Here is a 19,882-nt window from a genome sequence, read left to right on the forward strand (position 1 = left end):
ATGGTTAGAAGTATGTTAAAAGGCAAGCATCTACCCAAAGAATTATGGGGAGAAGTTGTGTCGACTGTGACATATATCCTGAACAGATGTCCGACGAAGAAGCTAGAAGGAATCACGCCAGAAGAATGTTGATCTGGTGTCAAGCCTAACTTAAGTCATCTAAAGGTGTTTGGATCTATAACACATAGACATGTGCCAGATCAATTGAGAAGAAAACATGATGACAAGTCGAGTCATATGATCCTGATAGGATATCATTCGACTGAAGGATACAATTGTTCGACCCAATGAATAAGCAAGTGGTGATCAGCAGGGACGCGATCATAGATGAGCTTAAGGAGTGGGATTGGACTGGTAATGTTAAGAAAGATTCAGTGAGAATCTTTTATGATGAACCAGCTAGTGAAGTCGAATGAGAAGTTCGACAGGAAGAAGTCAGAGGTGAAGCAGGCCCAAGCAAACCTCAAAGAACAGGACACATACCTGCAAGGTTGCAAGAATGTTTGGTTACATCATATGATGTGGCCAATGAAGAAGGTGAGCTGGTATATTATACTTTCTATGCAGATGTCGAACCAGTTAATACAACTGAGGCATTGAAAGATTCGAAGTGGATGAAAGCAATGAACAAAAAGCTGAAGTCAATCGAAGTCAACAACACTTGGTCACTTGTTGAATTGCCCCAAGACAAGAAGGCAATCGATGTGAAGTGGGTATACAAGATGGATTTGAATCCCAAAGGAGAAGTGACTCGACACAAGGAGAGACTTATGGCGAAAGGATTTCTTCAGAAAGAAGTAATCGACTTTGATGAAGTTTTTGCACCTGTTTCTAGGATCGAAACAATCAGGTTGGTTGTTGGTCTAGAAAACATGAACAACTGGCAGATGTGTCAGATGGATGTGAAATGTGCATTCCTTAATGGCCCCTTAGAAGAAGAAGTTTATGTTGTACAACCAGCTTGGTTTGTGAAACAAGGCGAAGAAAGAAAAATGTACAGACTGCATAAAGCCCTGTACGGACTTAAACAAGCTCCAAGAGCTTGGAACAAGAAAATAAATGGATTTCTAAGGGAGAAGGAATTTGTGAAGTGCACAAGTGAACATGGAGTATATGTAAGAAGAAGCAAGAGTGAATTGCTTATACTATATCTCTATGTCAATGACTTGTTGATAATGGGTAGCTGCAAAAATGAGATCGAAGACTTCAAAGGTGATCTCAACAAGGAATTCGAAATGTCAGATTTGGGTGACATTTCATATTTCCTTGGCATCGAATTCTACAAGAGTGGTAGAGGTTTGATGATGCACCAAAGAAGGTATGCAGGTGAAATACTTAAGAGATTTGAGATGCAAGATTGCAACCCAACTTCGACTCCAGTTGAGCCCAGATTACAACTGTCGAAAGATTTAGATGAAGATGATGTCAACCCAACCCAATATAGAAGACTTATTGGGTCACTTAGATACCTTTGTCATACAAGGCCTGACTTAGCATACAGTGTAGGTATGGTGAGTAGGTTCACGCAAAAGCCAAAGGTATCACATCTAGCAGCGACGAAGAGGATACTAAGGTATCTAAAAGGAACTTTCGACTATGGCATTTTGTTTCTTGCAGCTGATGAAGGAAAATAATGCAAATTAGTGGGATACACCAACTCAAGTTGGTGTAGTGATGTTGAGGATCAAAAATCCACAGCTAGATATGTGTTTATGCTAGGTGGTGCACCATTTGCTTGGAGTTCGAGAAAGGAGGCAGTAGTGGCATTATCGTCATGCGAAGCAGAATACATAGTTTCTTCTCTTTGTGCATATCAAGTAACGTGGATGGTGAATCTGGTTGAAGAGATAACGACGAAGAATAATGGAGCAATTACCATTAAGATCGACATCATGTCAGCTATCAATCTGATGAAGAATCCAATAACACATGGCCGAAGCAAGCACATCGAGATGAGGTTCCATTATCTTCGAGAGCAGGTAGCAGATGTGAAGATGAATTTGGAACATGTTGAAAAGTATATTTTCGGTAAATATTTTAATATTGTATCCACAGAGATTGGTTGTTATTACCGCCGTTCTATAATCCAAATTGTTATAAGTTTAGAAAGTAACCAAGTTGTTTTGTTTGAAAAGTTATCTTTTGAGTAAAATGTCACTAAAACAATAAAATAGTTTTAATCAAATGTAAAAGGCTTGGCAAGATTGGAGTTCACTATTCAAATTGCTTGTGCTTCCTTATGACAACTATATAGATTCAAGATTATTGATGATGTTCAAGTATCCTCTCAATATCATTTATGTCTAAATGATAGTGTGATAATTACTATATTAATCTTTAGACGATTTCTCCACCTAACTATTAATATAACAATCTTTAATGGTTGATACAAAAGAAGAGCAGTGAATAAATCTATTTCTACAACTTATTCACTACTTGAAAATATATTTTATGTCAAGACTTAAATAATCTCTTTCAACAACTACTCAAATCTAATATTCAACTTAGGGCAAAAATATCATTCAATACATCAACAATCTTTTATCATATATAAGAGTCAAATGAAATACATAAACAAATAAGAATAGCTACTACCTCCAATCTTGACAAAATGGGGTTTAGCTCCTCATCATCATTTTGGAAAGCAAAAGGCAATGGTAAGAACTCTGTTTTTTTCTTTTACAAAAGATCAAACTATGAATGAATGAATGAATAATTTCCATTCTGTTTTCTAAAAGGGTTGACCTTTCCTAAAATGCTCATTTTCATCTAAAGCTGAAAAGTCACCTAAAACAGATACAGATTTGGCAAAAACAGCTGGCATTGAAAACAACACACTTGGCTAAAACAACTTGCTGGATTCGCAAGGTTCGCGGCGCGAAGGGAGATCGCGGCGCGAACTGAAGCTACTTCAGCTTCCTTGCTTTGCAAGCTTCATCCAATTATTCTTCCAAGTGTTAATCTTCAAAATTAGGCCTCCAAAGTGCATTCAACACTTCTTCCAAAATATGATCGTGCATTCCGAAGCTCTCTTGCCCAAAAATTCTACAAAACTAACAAATATGTGAAATAACCACTCAAAACAACATAAATTAAACCTAATTGCATTTATACAAAATTGTGAGAATAAAAGTGTGTAGTTACGTCAAAAATTGGTAAAAGGGACTAATAAAATTATATAAAAAGTAGTACTAATTGGTCCCTAACAGAACACTGCAGAACTGAGAATCAGATTGCAGACATCATGACAAAGAGAGTGCAGATCGAAGTGTTCAAAAGACTAAGAGCTATGATGAATGTAGATAGCTTAGACACAATGAATTAGGTGGTGTGTTGAATTGTAATTCCTTGTGTCGAAGCAGGTTGCTCGACAGAACAAGGAAGTGTCGAACCACCTAGTGTGTTGAGTTGTGTTAGTGTGTCGAAGTGTCGAAGCATGTTGCTTCACACAAGATTTCGACTTAGTCCTATTTTAGTAGTGTTAGCTATTTTGGGCTTTGGCTTGAGGTCCAAGTTAACCTAAATCTATAAATAGAGGGAGTAACCCTTATTTTTGTAATGAGGTGAATAGAGTATTCATAATATTGTATTTACAGTATTTTGCAGTTGCAAAGTGAATAACAAGTTTTCCACAGTTTGTGGGCAGAGAGAAACTCTGCAGAACTTTAATTTTTCTTCTCCTTCATCGTTCTTTACTTTCTTTCTCCATTGTTCTTCTTTTTCATTGTCATTGTGTGGGTAATAACAATCTTGTTCATCAAGATTGATTGAAATTTTCCATAGATTTTGGTGGATTTCCAACAAGAATTAAACTCAAGACTTTGAGTAATTCCGAATCAATCTTGATGAACAAGATTCAATCGCACCGATCGAATTCCCTCTTGTTCTTCCCTCTTCACTCGAGTGAATCAATCAACCTTTGTTGCAAGATTGTATCGCTGCACAATGGTGATGAAAAACAAGAAAAGAAGATTGAATTGAGAAGACAAGAGTTAGCATTTATCGAGAGAAGAAAGAAGATGGATTTTCTGCAGAGTTTCTCTCTGCTCACAAAATGTGATTCTTTATTCTTTTTGCAACTGCAAAATTCAAAATGTTTACAATAATTAGGGGTTACTTCTTATTTATAGATTTTGCTTGCTTGCTCCTTAAGTAAACCAAAAAACAAAAACCTAAAATACCTAATTCTGCAAACACTACAAAATTAGGTTTAAAACCAAATCCATGTCGAGGTTAACTCCTCGACACTTCGACACTCATACAATTTCGACACATAACATTTCGACGATAACAAATTTTGTCAAAAACTTTGACACAAAGAATTACATTTCAATATATATATATATATATATATATATATATATATATATATATATATATATTATATATATATATATATATATATATATATATATATATATATATATATATATATATATATATATATATTGGTTTGCATCAGCCTAGACTTGAATCTCAGAACTCTTGGTTATTAGGCGAATCATTTCAAGTTTTTTTCTTAAATACTCTTTTGGTTCCTGTAAATTAGCGAATTTTTTATTTTGGTTTCGGTAATTTTTCTTTTTGTATGAGTCGCTATATCTCATTTTTGTATTGCTTTTAGTCCTTAAAACTAAAATTTGCAGGAAAATCCAAACTACGGATTTTGACTTCATGGACTAAAATCAACACAAAAAATGAAATATAAGGACTCAGACAAAAATAAATAAATTACAGATTAAAAAATCAAAAACTCACGAACTTACAGGGACCAAGAGAATATTTAACTTTTTTTCTAAAGAGACAAATTTGTTAAGCATAAAATAAAATGTATACGAAAAAAATATATTTTAAGAATTATGTTTAAATCATTTTTTTTATTTTTTTATTGTATGAGAATATATGAAAAAAATTATTTTATAAAATAACATTGATCAATATATTTAATATATTTAATGTGAATATACAATTCATATTAAGAGTTTTTATAAATATTTTGAAAGAAAGATTCGTTGGATTACTCGTGTATTTAGCTTATCTAAATTGATGGAGACATAAAATTTATTTGTATAACTATGGTCATGTTATTTTCTTCTTTTTTATTTATTTATGTTTTGCAATAAATCTCATATATATATATATATATATATATATATATATATATATATATATATATATATATATATATATATAGAGATATATATATATATATATATATATATATATATATATATATATATATATATATATATATATATATATATATATATATATAACTTGAATAATTATTTTTATAATTAATAACATAATAAAAAAATAATTTGTGTATCTCAATTATATTTCTAAAGCAATCATTTTATATAAATTTTAGTTTATTCATAATATATTTGTGTAAATTGTTGGTTTATAGTTTAATTTTTACGATAATATTTATTTAAATTCACATATTAATAAAAAAGTTATTAATATTTATAGGTGAATAATTTATAGAATTTTTTTTTATAATATATCTCAACAAACTATTTGATTTTTCTGTCAAATTATTATTGTTGTTACTATTATTATAAATATAAGATTAGACACCCCCTTTAATCATATATAAAAAATAATATTTACTAAATTCCTTTACATGTGACGAGAACCAAATTTTATATGATTTAGAACAATATTTTCAATTGTTTTGATTATCTGTTTGATTTTGTAAAATCAAATAATATTCTGAATAGGATTGTGCATAAAGTACAGCAAGAGAATACTATATGTTTTAGATCAATGCAGATATTTTTCATATCTCCTGCTGCAATTTCATCTATATATGTTATCTGATTTGACCTTGATATTTTCTCCAAGTTGGCTTTGTTGGTGGAATATTCTTGTAGTTTCAGGATGCTTTTTTTTTTCACATGTAATTTTCTGCTTAATTAAAAATTTATTTGGGATGGAGTTTATGAAAAATTCGTTTGATCTTTTAAATTCGTTTGAACTCCAATGTATGTTTACTAGTTAATTGAGTTTGAGTAATTTTGGATGAGATAATTAATTTTTTTTTAAATTAAAAAATCTAAGCAATTTAAATAATTCAATTAAAATATATTTATTTTTAATTTTTTTTGTTTAGATGAAGTATTAAAATGATTCATTGTTATATTTTTGGGTTTATTTTTATAAATTATATTTTCTTTAGATAAATTTAAAATATAAAAAATAAGGATTAATTTGCAATTTTTGAAAATTTAAAAGAACTCATTTATAAAATTTCAAATTCATTCAGGACTTATTTGCAATTTTTTGCAAATTTTAAGAGTGAGTTTGAAATTTTTATAAAATATGATGACCATTTTGCAAATCCATATTAAAATGATTCATCGTGGAAAATTTGAAATTATTTTCATAAATTTTAAAACTTTTAGGTCAAATTTAAAATATGAAAAACAGACTAATTTTCTATTTTTGAAAATTTAACGAGACCAATTTGTAAATTTTAAATTTTTTAAGAAATTGTTTGCAATTAAAAAAAAAGGAATGAATTTGAAATTTTAATAAAATATGAGGATTATCTAATAAAATTTAAAAAGCTAATAATAAATAATTTTAACATTTGTATTATATGGAGTGAGAAATCAATTTCAAATATTTATTTATTTTTGTAATTTGAAATTTCTTAAATTTAACTTGAATAAAATACTTTATAAACTAATATACTTTTAACAATTCTTCATATTTTTTATCCAAATAATAAATTTTGATAAAATCATTTTAAATTCTCTTAAATTTTTTTTTTATTAAAATGCTTCATCCAAACACACTTTTAAAATTTTGTCTTTAATTTATGCATTCCATCTAAAATTGAATGTGTTATTTTACTGACCTTGTTTTAATGCTTATTTATTTTATATTATATAATATTTTGCGATATATTTCAATGTATTTATTTTGTTTTTAGATTTTTTTAGAATATTCATATTTTTTAATTTTATTTACTACAATAACTATTTTTTCTACAATAAACCAAATTAACAATATTTCAAATAATTTTTCTTTTGCAAGAAAGAGGAGGCGTCACATATACTGGCGCATGCACTAAAAAAAAGAATTTATGTGCCACACGCCATCAAAGCACCAATAGATCTGACACATGTGTCGTAAGGCAAAGAGGAAGTGCCAATAGATGTTAAATAATAATAATAAAATTGAGAAATAAAAAAATTAAATACTAATATTATTTAATTTAAGAATTTAATTGATATACACTGACAGGGTAAAGATTTTTTACACTATCAGTTAATCACAACCACTGATTTATTTGAAAGATTTGACTTTTAATTTAAATATTTAAAAAGTAATACAAACGGATGATTGTGATGCATTGACAGTGTAAAACTTTTTACACTGACAGTGCATAGCAATTAATCTCTTAATTTAAATATAGTTACATGCGAGAAAATTTTGTACATATTTTAACGACATGCTTGATCATAACGACCACCAGTTCCACACTTCGGCGATGCCCTTTGCCGTTAAGACCTCCCACAATTCCCCTAAGGTGTTTGTTGCCTCCTAGGATTCACCTAAGATTTTTGGTGCGAGGTTCCTGAGTTATTAGTGTTATACATGAAATCTAACATCTCTTGTCAGCTATATTGGGACACGTTATCGTAATCGATTCAGTGTCAATGTTGTCGTAGTTTGGTCGTGTTGGATGGGTTAGAGGTGGAGCAGACTGGTTAGTTGAATTAGGATATTGGTTCGTTTCGGAAACAAAGCAATGATTGTCATGGTATGGTAGGCATGTGTTTGTTAGATGCTTTGGTGGTGTGATGTTTGAGTGTTTTGGTGGTGTGATATTGTATGTTGGTTGAGTGTTATGGTAGAAAGTTGTGGTATCATATGTCTCATTGGTGCTATGGTAAGATATGGTGGCGACATATGTTTGATGATGGTATGGGTCATGTTATTGGTTTTATGTTTGGGTGTGTGACATGTATTGGTTGCGGGTTTGGGTGTATGTAGTTTGGTAATCATGTCTGGTTGGTTGTTTGGTGTATGTGGTTTGGTAATATTGTTTGGCTGGATGTTGGGCGTAGACGGGTTTGCAATTTTGTTGGGTTGGTTGTTGGGTGTAGGTGTGTTGGTAATCAAGTTGGGCGTTTGATGACGAAGATTGTTGACGTGGGTCGATCAAATACCTCAGGTCAGACACAAACTGAGTTGTTGTAATCGATCTATACCAATTCATATAATTATGAGTTGGTTTAGATCGTAGGAATGACAACTTCGTGACGACACACATCCTTAGCGAAGTCTCTCCAATCGATAAAATTTCATTGGGCATCGACTCTAAGTTGATTTTATTGTCCCAAACACATTTGGGAATCTGAGATTTATTGATACATGCCGAACTGCAATTTGACACGGTCACTATGGTGCACCTCCACGGTAGTGAACCTGATGATCGTTGTTTTTGTAGTCCAAACAGAAATATCTTAGTGATTAATTTCATGGTCCAGACCCAAATATATCCTTCAAATAAACCGTAGAGGAAAAATATATTATTAGATTAGTAAATGATTAATATTAAAACTAAATTACTGAGATCATGAATAATTTAGTTGTAATACATCGTTTGATCCAAGGTAATTCAAAATATTTCGATAGACCGTTATCCAGTGTTTAAGACATTTGCTATAGTTCATCCCTCGAGTGGACTACCTAAACTAAAAGAGTGAAAATAAATCATTTAAAGTTATTTATTGTATAGAGTAAATAAATGGAAATAATGTTATAAATTTACATTTTTCGCATAAGGGAATGTGAAGTCGTTCTCGTTGACAGGGGTTAGGGACGACATTCTCGACCGAGCCCATGATTGAAGCAAAAGAGCATAAGAATAAAACGTACAAGTACCTTTATGTGTGCTTTTACATAAAGAACTATATAGATGAGACAAAACGGCTGAACCCCAACTTTATTTAAATTAAATAATATTACTATCTCCAATCTTATATATAAAGAAAAAAAATTACTTTTTAGATTCATTGAATAATTAATGTATTTAGACCATAATGTACCAGATACATTGATTATTCAATGAATCTAAAAAGTCAATTTTCTCTTATATATAGGACCAGAGATAGTAGTATTTAATATTTTTATTTCTCAATTTTATTATTATTAAACTGTAAATTTAATTTTTTTTAAAATTGTAAATACACATAGGCTCTATTTGGTAAGCCACATTTTTGAGCTTATAGCTTATAAGCTCATAAGATAATTTAGACTTGTTTGATAACGGTCTTTTCATCATGAACTTATAACTTATTTTATTAGCTTATAACTTTTTTTCTGACGCTATTTCAAATAGCGTTTTAGCTTATAGTTTATCATATTTTCTTCCAACTTTATCCTTATCTTTTTTTTTAACAAAAATCCTCTTTTATTCTTTATAATTTAATTTAATTTAAAATAAAGTAAATATGTATTAAATTCCTTTTATGTCATTTTACCTTTATAAGTTAGTTGAACGGTTAATTTTACCAAACATTTTAATTAGTTTATCAGCCATCAACCATCAACTATAAATTATAAGCTATCAGTCATCATCCATAAGCTATAAGCTAGCTTATCAATTAACCATTATTTTTACCAAACAAAGTCATAAACTCCATATCTATTGACGCATCCTATTTGTCCTACAAGACATGTGATAGACCTTTTGATTTATCTACAAGATAACGTTTAGTTAACACGTCTATTTAAAAAGTTAATGAACATGAAATGCGATAATTTAAGGTGTGAGGGAGTTCATTCTACAAATTATTCACCTTCAAACCAAATGGAAAAACTCATAACATTACCTAAAGGATATGTTCATAGTATGGCATGTCCTGAATTATCTACCTCTTGATTTCATCAGAATCAATACTACCTATAATACCATTGGAGTAGATTAGAGTGTGAATTAACATTGTTACCAAGAGTATTGATGAGGAAGAAAAAACTTAAGAACTAAAATAGTGCGATAGAATTACTATATGTCCATACCAAACCTTGTTCTAACTAGAGTAAGTGCAAAAATAAACATTCATCTGATGCTTCTCACAAAATATCAAGATTTTACTAAACCATGTAGATGCAAACATCACTTTGTAGGAGGTCCCGAATCAGATTCATTGGAGAAAAATACATGGTGCTTCTAGTATAAGGATAAAGGACGCAAGAAATTTGATTGTGGAATGTTCAAGAACAAATAAAAGTTTGGAGGATTACAAATTATGAGGGACCTCAATCCAAATATAACAAGTTGAGGATAGAAAATGATCTAACAATAATTGCATAGTCAGTGGAAAATGTCATCACAATATTAGATTTTGATATTTAATTTGTATTGAAAAACATCTCTATGTACTTTTCTTTAGGAGGAATATTGTTTATGGTGCTATGTCGGGTGAACTTGATTTACTTTTGGTAGTAGTAAAAATAAGTGTGACATTAAACTCATGGTTGTTGGTTGTTAGTGTGAAAATGCAAGTGTGTAGTATAATTTGTGCCAATAAAGATCACAAGTGGTGAGTAAATATTATAAAAATTGTGTAAAATAAACTATCGATAGAAAGTTATAATGAGATAAAAAGATTAAAATCCCATTTGAAGCCTTTGCCTTTTTTATGTGGTTAATCCCTACCTAAACCTATTATGACTCTTCTTATATCAAACATATTTTAAAAAATAGTTACGAGTAATTTCTTGTCATGCAACCCACTCCGTTTTATTACATTCCCCCAATGTATTAGGCGAAATCACAATTATCTCTTAATACTATTTAATTCTAATCACGTTATTTACAATTATCTCTCGAATACGATCTAGACTGATTCCCCCAAATTCGTAAGTGAGAAAAGCATTAAGTATAAAACATTAGTTCACACAAACATGGTTCTCCTAATTCTTGTGTGTAAGTTCTCTTCTTCCGGTGTCATCATAACTTCCATGATAATAAACCATAAAATTTGGCATGAATTAGTCATTTCCACAATTCTTTGAAACCTTTATTAAAATTCTACATAAACACAAATTATTAAACGCAAAATTACTTAACATAAATGCAAATTATACTGAAATAGTGTGTAACGGCGATCTCTCATCACAACTCCAAAGTTGATCCTTTCCTAGTTCTCAATATAAGATTAAAAATTTTGAGTCTACGAAAAACATAAGGATTTACCTACTGAGATTATAATTTCTATGTTTGACGTTACTTACTAGAATTTTTCATTATCATCCCATACCTCATGATAGATAAATCAAAAGACGTTGATTTGGCTCCTATATATTCAAAATTTTCTCTCTTTCCCGTCAATTCACTCAAATAATAAGGGTATCACTCAATCAATATGCAAAGATAATTTTTCCATAAGCTTAAATAGTTTCTAAGTATTCTATCAAATCAAAATCATTACACACACTTTTGAGTTCTTAAAGGTTTTAAAATGGAATGGGTTAAGATTGTTAACCAAGTGACTCTAAATATAAAGTGGAAGGTGGTGAATTGTGATATTTGAAATTCAAAAATGATTAATAAAACCTTTTATTTTTGAAAATGTTTAGAATAAAAAAATTGAGAAATAGCAACGAAATAAAAACAAACTACTTAAAATAAAGGAGACAAGGAATAGAAAGATTGCACCAGAGATTTATACAAGTTCAGCTTAACCATTTGACCTACTTATGTCCCCAATATTTCCTCTTGAGATTTCCACTAAATCAACTTTGAGCTTTTACAGGATAACCCAAACAACCTTCAACAACACTTGAAGCTTTTACACATGATTAACCACAAATCTTCGAACAATAAAGGAAACATTTACATAGGCTTAACTCAAGAACCTTCACCAAAAAATTTCATGGTTATCTTGTAACCTTCGAATCTTTTAAAAAGATATATCACTAGAGAATCACACTCTTGAATAAAAAAATTAAGTATACCATCAATAGAACACAACTCGCAAAAAGACTTTCCACTCTTAACAAATTAAGCACAAAATAGTAGAAAGCTTTATATTTAGAAATACGGTGTTAAATGAAATAAGGAGAACCCTCATTTATATAGGAAAATGTTTAGCAAAAAAAAAAAACAATTCATAGAATTTTTAATGTTTTAATCGATTAACCCTAGTTATTTAATCAATCAACCAACCCAAACAAGGAAATTTTGAACTTCCATGTTACATGATTGATTAACATCTGATTTAATCGATGCAGAGACGTTATAAACATTTAATAGATTAGAGTAATACCTTAATTAACTAATCAATGTAAAATACCTTTCTAATTAATTAACCAAGTTTCTAACCAATTAAGTGCGTGCTCGAAAAGGTTTTAAGAGATTTATAAAAAGATATGAGAGATTTGAAAAGAGAGTGTGTGTAGGGTTGGACAACAGTCAGATTGGACTGGATTCGGGCCTAAATATCCAATTCAGCCCAAACCGCAGGTTCAAAATGAAGGCCCAATTTCGACCAATTGTGTTTTCAATTTTGTCGATTTACGAGTTTGACAAGTTTCAGATCGGTTTAAGTCAGTGATCCATTTAAATATAACATCTGACATTAAAAACTGAAAAAATATGTATTTGTTTTAAAACATAAATAATAAGAAAGCATTCATTCTTTTTCTTGAAACAGAAAACTGATGTCTTCATGCATTGAATCTTCATTGGCTTGTTGTGTTTTTGATGTTTATTAGAGATTATTTTTGAAGATTGGTCCTAAAAAATTATTTGCCATTATTTTTAAGATTTAAGGTTTAAAATCCCAAATCTTTTTCCACGAAATTGAAGAGTGTTGTTGGAAAACTACAAAGAGATTTGGAAATCTTTAAAGAAGAAGAAATATGTCTACCATGAAATAGAGAAGAAGCAAAATTGCAAAGGGATTCTTTAAAGATCTGGAAAAGAAGAACCAACATCATCAAACTTTATTGAAATAGAGAATAAGAAGAAAGGGTGGAGAAGATGGAGTGAAGTGAGTGATGCAACGCAAAAGGGAAAAATAAGTGATGGCTAGGGTTTCTAAATTGATATATTGGTATTTGGATATGATGGATAGGTTTAGTAGGCCATAAAAAAGTCCAACTCAGACCACTATAAAAATATAGTATATAGTAATGCGTTAGGGTTCAATTTTCTTTGGGTCAGATTAGCCAAACTGAATCGAACCAGTATAAACCATTAAAAATGGGTTTATTTCACTCTGTAGACCCGACACCTGTTTTAAACTCGATCACATGTAAGCGGATTTTATGGGTCAGACAGATATAGGCGGTTTTGAGAAAACCTGTCTACCCATGTGTGTGTGTGTGTGTGTGTGTTTGTGTGTATGTGTGTGTGTATGTGTGTGTGTGTGTGTATATGTGTGTGTGTAATTTCCTTAGTACTTCAAGAATTACTCTTATCCTTTTTACGATAAACTGATAAATCTAAAGTGCTAAGTGCAGGATCAAACGAACTTTCACATTTTTTCATTTTTACAACTTCAAGTTTCTCTGCTTGATTCAACATTGATTAAAACTTCAATTGGAACTTGAATCATATAACTGATGAGACATGAAATATCTCTTATTGTTCAGATATCATCATCATAAACCATTCTACAGATCTTATCAACTTCTTCATTAACAGTTGTCACAAAGAACTTTTAATAGAACTATCTGTTAGGTTTGAGCTCATTTTCTATGTTAAGAAAGACCTAAATATGATTAAGTCATTTGTTTCACTTATTTAAGTGGAAATGATCAATTTAGGATTGACAGAGATAGAGAGAAAATAAGGATTCAAAAGAGAGAAAAAAAGGAGAAAAACTCATTTTCGTTTTTCTGCAAACAATCTCACTAAATCGACGATCCTCAATTCATTAATCGTCGGATCGAGCTCAAATTTGGAGGGCATGTTTGTAACACATGTATCTAACGTTTGACCATTCAGAATTCTAAAACAATGTCTGTGGTGAGAGTTATCTTCTTTGCACTTAAGCTGCAGATTTGAGAAAATTTCCAGCTTTTTTATTCTTATTAAGCTAGTTTGCTTTGTGATTTGCTGTTGTTAACACTAGTTTGTGAATCACTTTAAGACTCTCTTGTACCCTTAATTGATTATAGTGGAGTTATTTCGTTTGTCTGTGCGACTCGTGATTTTTACTCTCACATTGAGGGGTTTTCCACGTTAAAAATATCAGCGTTCTTTTGTGGCTTTACTTGTTTGATTTATTGTCTTATATTTGTTGTTGATTCTCAAGATTCCTACAAGTCTGAAGAATTTTACATCTGTTACATATCAGTCTATTATTGTATCTTAATTTCCCATCACTATCATCTTCAACACCAAAAATCATTTGACTAATAGAATTATCATATTTTAAATTGCTTGATAGTTATCAAATACTTTTTTTTAATAATAAAGACCAAATGGAGCATTACTCTATATCTCCAATAAGTTTCTTCTTCAACCACTTAAAAAAAATGTTTTTGGCTTGGACTCATATCTCTTGGCAAAGAAAATAATTAGGGATTTAAATCAATCAAATTATTGTTTGTGAGGAAATTATATTTTAAAAAAAATTGTTAGGATTTTCCTAAATTTCATAGAATCAATTTTGATTAAAGGCATGAAGGAGCACATGGATCCATGGTGTTAAATATGCCATTGCCTCTCATTATGCATCTGTCAAATTCTTATCAAAAGAAGAAGCATCTATCATCAGACAGCTTCTTCATCTTGACAGCGATAATGATTCTTAATGGATTCTCTACAATGCCATCTCCATCTCAAATGATATAATGTAATAAAGGGTTGAGAAAAATTGTATCCAATTCCACTTAACTTTATTTATCCAAATAATTCATCTTTAATCAATAGTTTAGATTTATTTAAGATAAAAAAGAACATGTATATTATAATTTTTACACACAAACATATCTATGTCTCTTATCTATTTGAGTCTCTTGAACTTTCCAAAATCTGCCGTTAATTCTAAAAAACTAAAATAAAACTGTGACAATATTTACTGTATTTTCTGTAATATTAATGTACTCAGTTAGAAAGAACTAGTTAAAGTGCATGAACAAGGGGATTCAAACTATATCTTCTGTCACGTTCACTATATGATTGTAACTTTTATGTCAGTGATTTTGGTGAATGAAAATTAAAATAAATTGTTGTTGTTACATTAAGTTTGAAGAATGAATATTTCTCAACTCTTTTTTAATAAAAATAAATTATTGAATAAAAAAAGAAAACTAAAAAAAGGTGAGAAATAAAACTTAAGTCATCAAACAATTAGAAAAAATAATAGTTAGATATAATAAATTTATTTTTAAAAAAATAATTCAAAATCACAAATAAGAAGTGAAGTCCATCAAATGTCAGAATTAACATAATATTTGTATTGACTAATTTATTTGGATATGCATTTTTCTTTAAAAATGTTATATATATTGAATCTAAAAAAATATATAGTATATAAAGTATTCTTTCATTTAATTAAAAGATATCAATGAACATATTAGAAAATACACGAATGACTTGTATTGAGTCAGTTTCAAGACAAATATATTTTTAATTTATCTTGTTAGCATATTCGATAGCAAACATGATTTTATGCAATTCAGAATGAAAGAAGGTGAAAATTCCAATTTTAACTGAGAAAAATCTCAAGAATCTTTTTAAGTTATCCTTAAGTATGCAACCACAAGTTGAGTAGGAAAACACCAATTAACTTGTATGATTCTAGGTGTGAAAGAATGTCACATTTGATGTCAAAACATTTAATAATTGTAAATTTGCAAATTGAAGAATACATGTGCACTTTGAAAGAAGTAGAGTCATATAGACCAATTGTTTAACATAAAAAATATCTCTATCAAAGTCAATTTTATCATTTTGAAACCTGATATCATGTTTTGTATGTCAAAACTTTCAATTTATTATTATGACAAGAGTCATGATCAAATTTTGAATTTGAGAGTTCAACTTCTACCAACAAATTTGAATGAGCTTTCATAATTAGTTCTATCAATGTTAATGTCAAACAACCGCTTCCTCAATTGCTAGAAAAGTAAGGTGTACATGCATCTAAGAAATAAGTGGCTTGCAGTTTGCACATCATGATTACAAAGAGAGCACCTTGAAATCATATGTATTCCCATCAAATCAGGCTGTCTACTCTTGCAATAATATTACACATTAACTTCCAAGTCACTAATGAATTAGAAAGAGATATGTAAGGATGTCAAAAGAATTTTGTCTAAGAATGCTCAATGTGATCCATCTTGATAGAGTTGTAGGCATTTTTTAAAGATAAATCACCATTTGTAAATCATGTCCAAATGAGTTCATCAATAGTAATATTATCAAAGGACTAGTTAATCTTCAAAAAAAAATATCAATAATTTGAGGAGCTAAAATAGATAAGTCATGAGGAATATTTCAATTGATGTCTTGGATAATTGAATTGACCTTAACAATTTATATGAATTGAAAATCCACTGAAAATACTAGGTAAATTTTTTTAATTTTGTATCCTAACCAATTGTTAGTCCATAAATCAATTTACTTTCCATTACCAACTTGCCATATACTATGTTCCTCAAGAAAGAAAAATGAATGCTTCATGTTAGGTCATATTGAAGAAGAAATATGATTCATGATTGATTTTTTTTTGTCTGAAGTATCTAGTAATAAGCATAGAGGACCAATGACTATTGATACTTAAAAACATCCAACAAATAAATAAAGAACCAACTTTGTTTATTCTCTTAATATCACTCAGACCAAGATCTCCTTCAGACAAAGGTGGGCAAATAACCTTCTAAGATGTAGTAATCATCTTTCTACTATCTACGTTACTCGTCCATACAAAGTTTCTAATGCAAGAATCCAATTTGTTAAGAAGATTGATTGACCATTCATAAATCGTAAGACTATACAAAAGCATTCCTTATATGAATGACTAGGCCAATTGAACCCGACCTATAAGGAGAAAGAATGTGGCCTTTCCAAGTAGCTACATTGGCCAATACATTATCCGTGTATGATCTATAGAAGATGAGTTCTAGGTTTTCCTTTGAATATTAGAATTACAAGATATTTAAATGATGTATGTCCCACAGTGAATCCAAACATATCTACAACGTGCCTCTGTCTAGATCCAGAACTAACTCCACCATAAAGCTTACACTTAGTTGGACTGACGTGTTAACCAAAATTTTGACCATATTCTTGAAGGAGATGGTTAATGACTTGAGATTTTTACCTAGTAGCTTTGCAGAATATCATGAGGTCATTTACGATTTTTTTTTGGCTATGAATGATTGTTTTACTAAATGATATGCTTGTCAACTTACCTTGATCCACCAACATAGATAATCACATATTAAGTGTCTCTTTAGCAATGCAAAAGAGCAAGAAAGAAAAAGGATCTCCTTGTCTCACTCCTCTATATAAATAAAAAAATCTTACAACTTTCTCATTTACCATGATTGATAGTTTGGCCGAGTTGAGAATGGTAATAACCCAATTACCAATTTTTCTATCAAAGCCAAATTGAACAAGAACTTTAATAAGATATTTTTAATCTAAAGTATCAAAGGGTTTTCTGATGTCTATCTTCAAAGTCATACTACCTCCAAAGGATTACTTTCCCAACATATTAATAGCTTCTGAAGTAATTCCAATACACTCAAAAATATGCATGCCTCTAATGAAGCCTTTTTGGTGTTCCATGTTGCTTAGGTATCAAAGTCACATTGACTACATTGATATTAGGAATGATTCAACCTTGTTCAAATAATTGATTTACTGGATTCCTCATATTAATCCCTGTTATATCCCAATAAGCTTGGAAAGAGCATCCCCCAAAGCTATCAGAGCCCCGTCAAAATCTACAGACATTCAAGATACTAATTTATTTCCTTATCATTTCAGTTATTTTTTATTGCTTTATAGACAAGGCCAATATAGCAAACCCATGTATCATGTTCGTAAACCTAAATATTGATGATGATGTGTCCTCTTGAATTGGTGTAGGAGAGATAGACCCAGTGAACTTAAAAGTGTCGTCTAGAGAAGTTGGGAACCCAACAACAACATTTTTAGAGTTTAGAGGGCTTGTTGTAGTTAGGGGCCCAACAATAGAGCTTGTTGAAGTGATGAATCCTTTAATGGTAAAAAAATAACCTTGGAGATCGATATTGTTGATATGAGGGGAGATGTCCCCACTGTGATTGACATCAGAGAGGTTTCCTGAAGGTTTCCCTTTCCAGCCTTGAATTTTCGAACCCAAAATACATAGTTGACTTTAGGAATGAGTGGAAGATCTAAACTTATATAAAATACCATATGAGATCTTTCCAATATGACCCTACTGAAAACGAAGTTAGGTTATGGATGGAATCACACACATGTTCCTTTACTCATTGTTATAACTTTTTTTCCTATTTACAATGGTGTCGAAATGGTGAGCTTCCTTCAAATGTTGGGCGATTATCTTAGGCAGATAAATAAAACTTTCGGGAAGGCGTTCGTCTTCACTAATAAACATATGTTGGCGACCACCTTTTAGAATGTGTTTTTTCTTTTAATTGGAATAAATTGAACATTGGAAGAAGTTTGCGTGATCCTTCATCTGCCAAACTCATGCCTTTCCTCGTCTCCCCTGATCCTAAAACGACCATGGAAATTCAACCTCATGTTTCAGAAAATGATTATCAAATGAGTAAGGTTGTCGCTTGGAAACCTCCAAAAGAAAAAAAGAAACTCTTTAAAATAATCTTAATGTTTCTATTTTTGAGAAGGACAAGCCCTTTCATGAGCTTACTAAAACAAGGAAGCTTTTGAAGGAAGTAGACGATGAGGTGCAAAAGTATTGTTCTCCATCTACCTTGAACATGGGGGTGAAAGAGTTGGAAGTGACGATTAAATAAGGACATGGCCTTGACTACCGTCTAGAAAACTCTATTTAAGGTTTAACACATTTGTGCACACCACCTTCACTTTGAGGTTTATCACTCATGTAGAGGTTTGAGGTTTATCAAAGAAATAATGTCAAAGAGATACTCAAGAGGTTCAAGATGAAAGACTTGAATCCTGCATCCTCGCATGTTGAACCAAATTTGAAGCTAGAGAAGCATGAAGAGGAAGACAAAGTCTATGTCACTTAGTTCAAACAAATTGTTGGATCTTTGAGATATGTGTGCAACAGTCGTCCTGATATAGGTTTCTTAGTTGGATTAGTGAGCAGATACATGAGTGAACAAATGGTGTCGCACATGAAGGTTGTAAGAAGAATCCTGAGATACTTAAAAAGATCAACAAACTATGGAATTCTATTTCCACGAGATTCTGAAAGTAAAGAAACTGAGATTACTTGATATTCAGATGTTGATTGGTGCGGAGACAAGGAAGATTGAAGAAGCACAACTGATTACTTCTTTCAAGTATTTGGTGCCCCAATCTCATGGTGCTCGAGAAAGCAACCTGTGGTGGCATTATCATCATGTGAGGCTGAATATATAGCAGGATCATATGATGTGTGTCGAGTAATTTGGATAAGATATGTGCTAGAAGAGATGGAGGTCGAAGTGAAGAAACCTCTGGTGTTGCAGATCGACAACAAGTCAGCCATTAATCTTGCAAAGAATCTAGTTATGCATGGAAGGAGTAAGCACATTGAGGATGTGTTTCATTTCCTAAGGGAGAAGGTAAACCAGAGTTAACTTTAAGTGAGACATTGCTCGAGTGAAGTACAAATGACCGACTTTTTTTACTAAAAGACCGAAGATCGACATATTCCTAACTTTGAGAAAGAAATTAGGAATAGTTCAAATCGACTAT

The sequence above is a fragment of the Lathyrus oleraceus genome, chromosome 2 (genome assembly GCF_024323335.1).
Source record: "Lathyrus oleraceus cultivar Zhongwan6 chromosome 2, CAAS_Psat_ZW6_1.0, whole genome shotgun sequence".
NCBI lineage: Eukaryota > Viridiplantae > Streptophyta > Magnoliopsida > Fabales > Fabaceae > Lathyrus > Lathyrus oleraceus.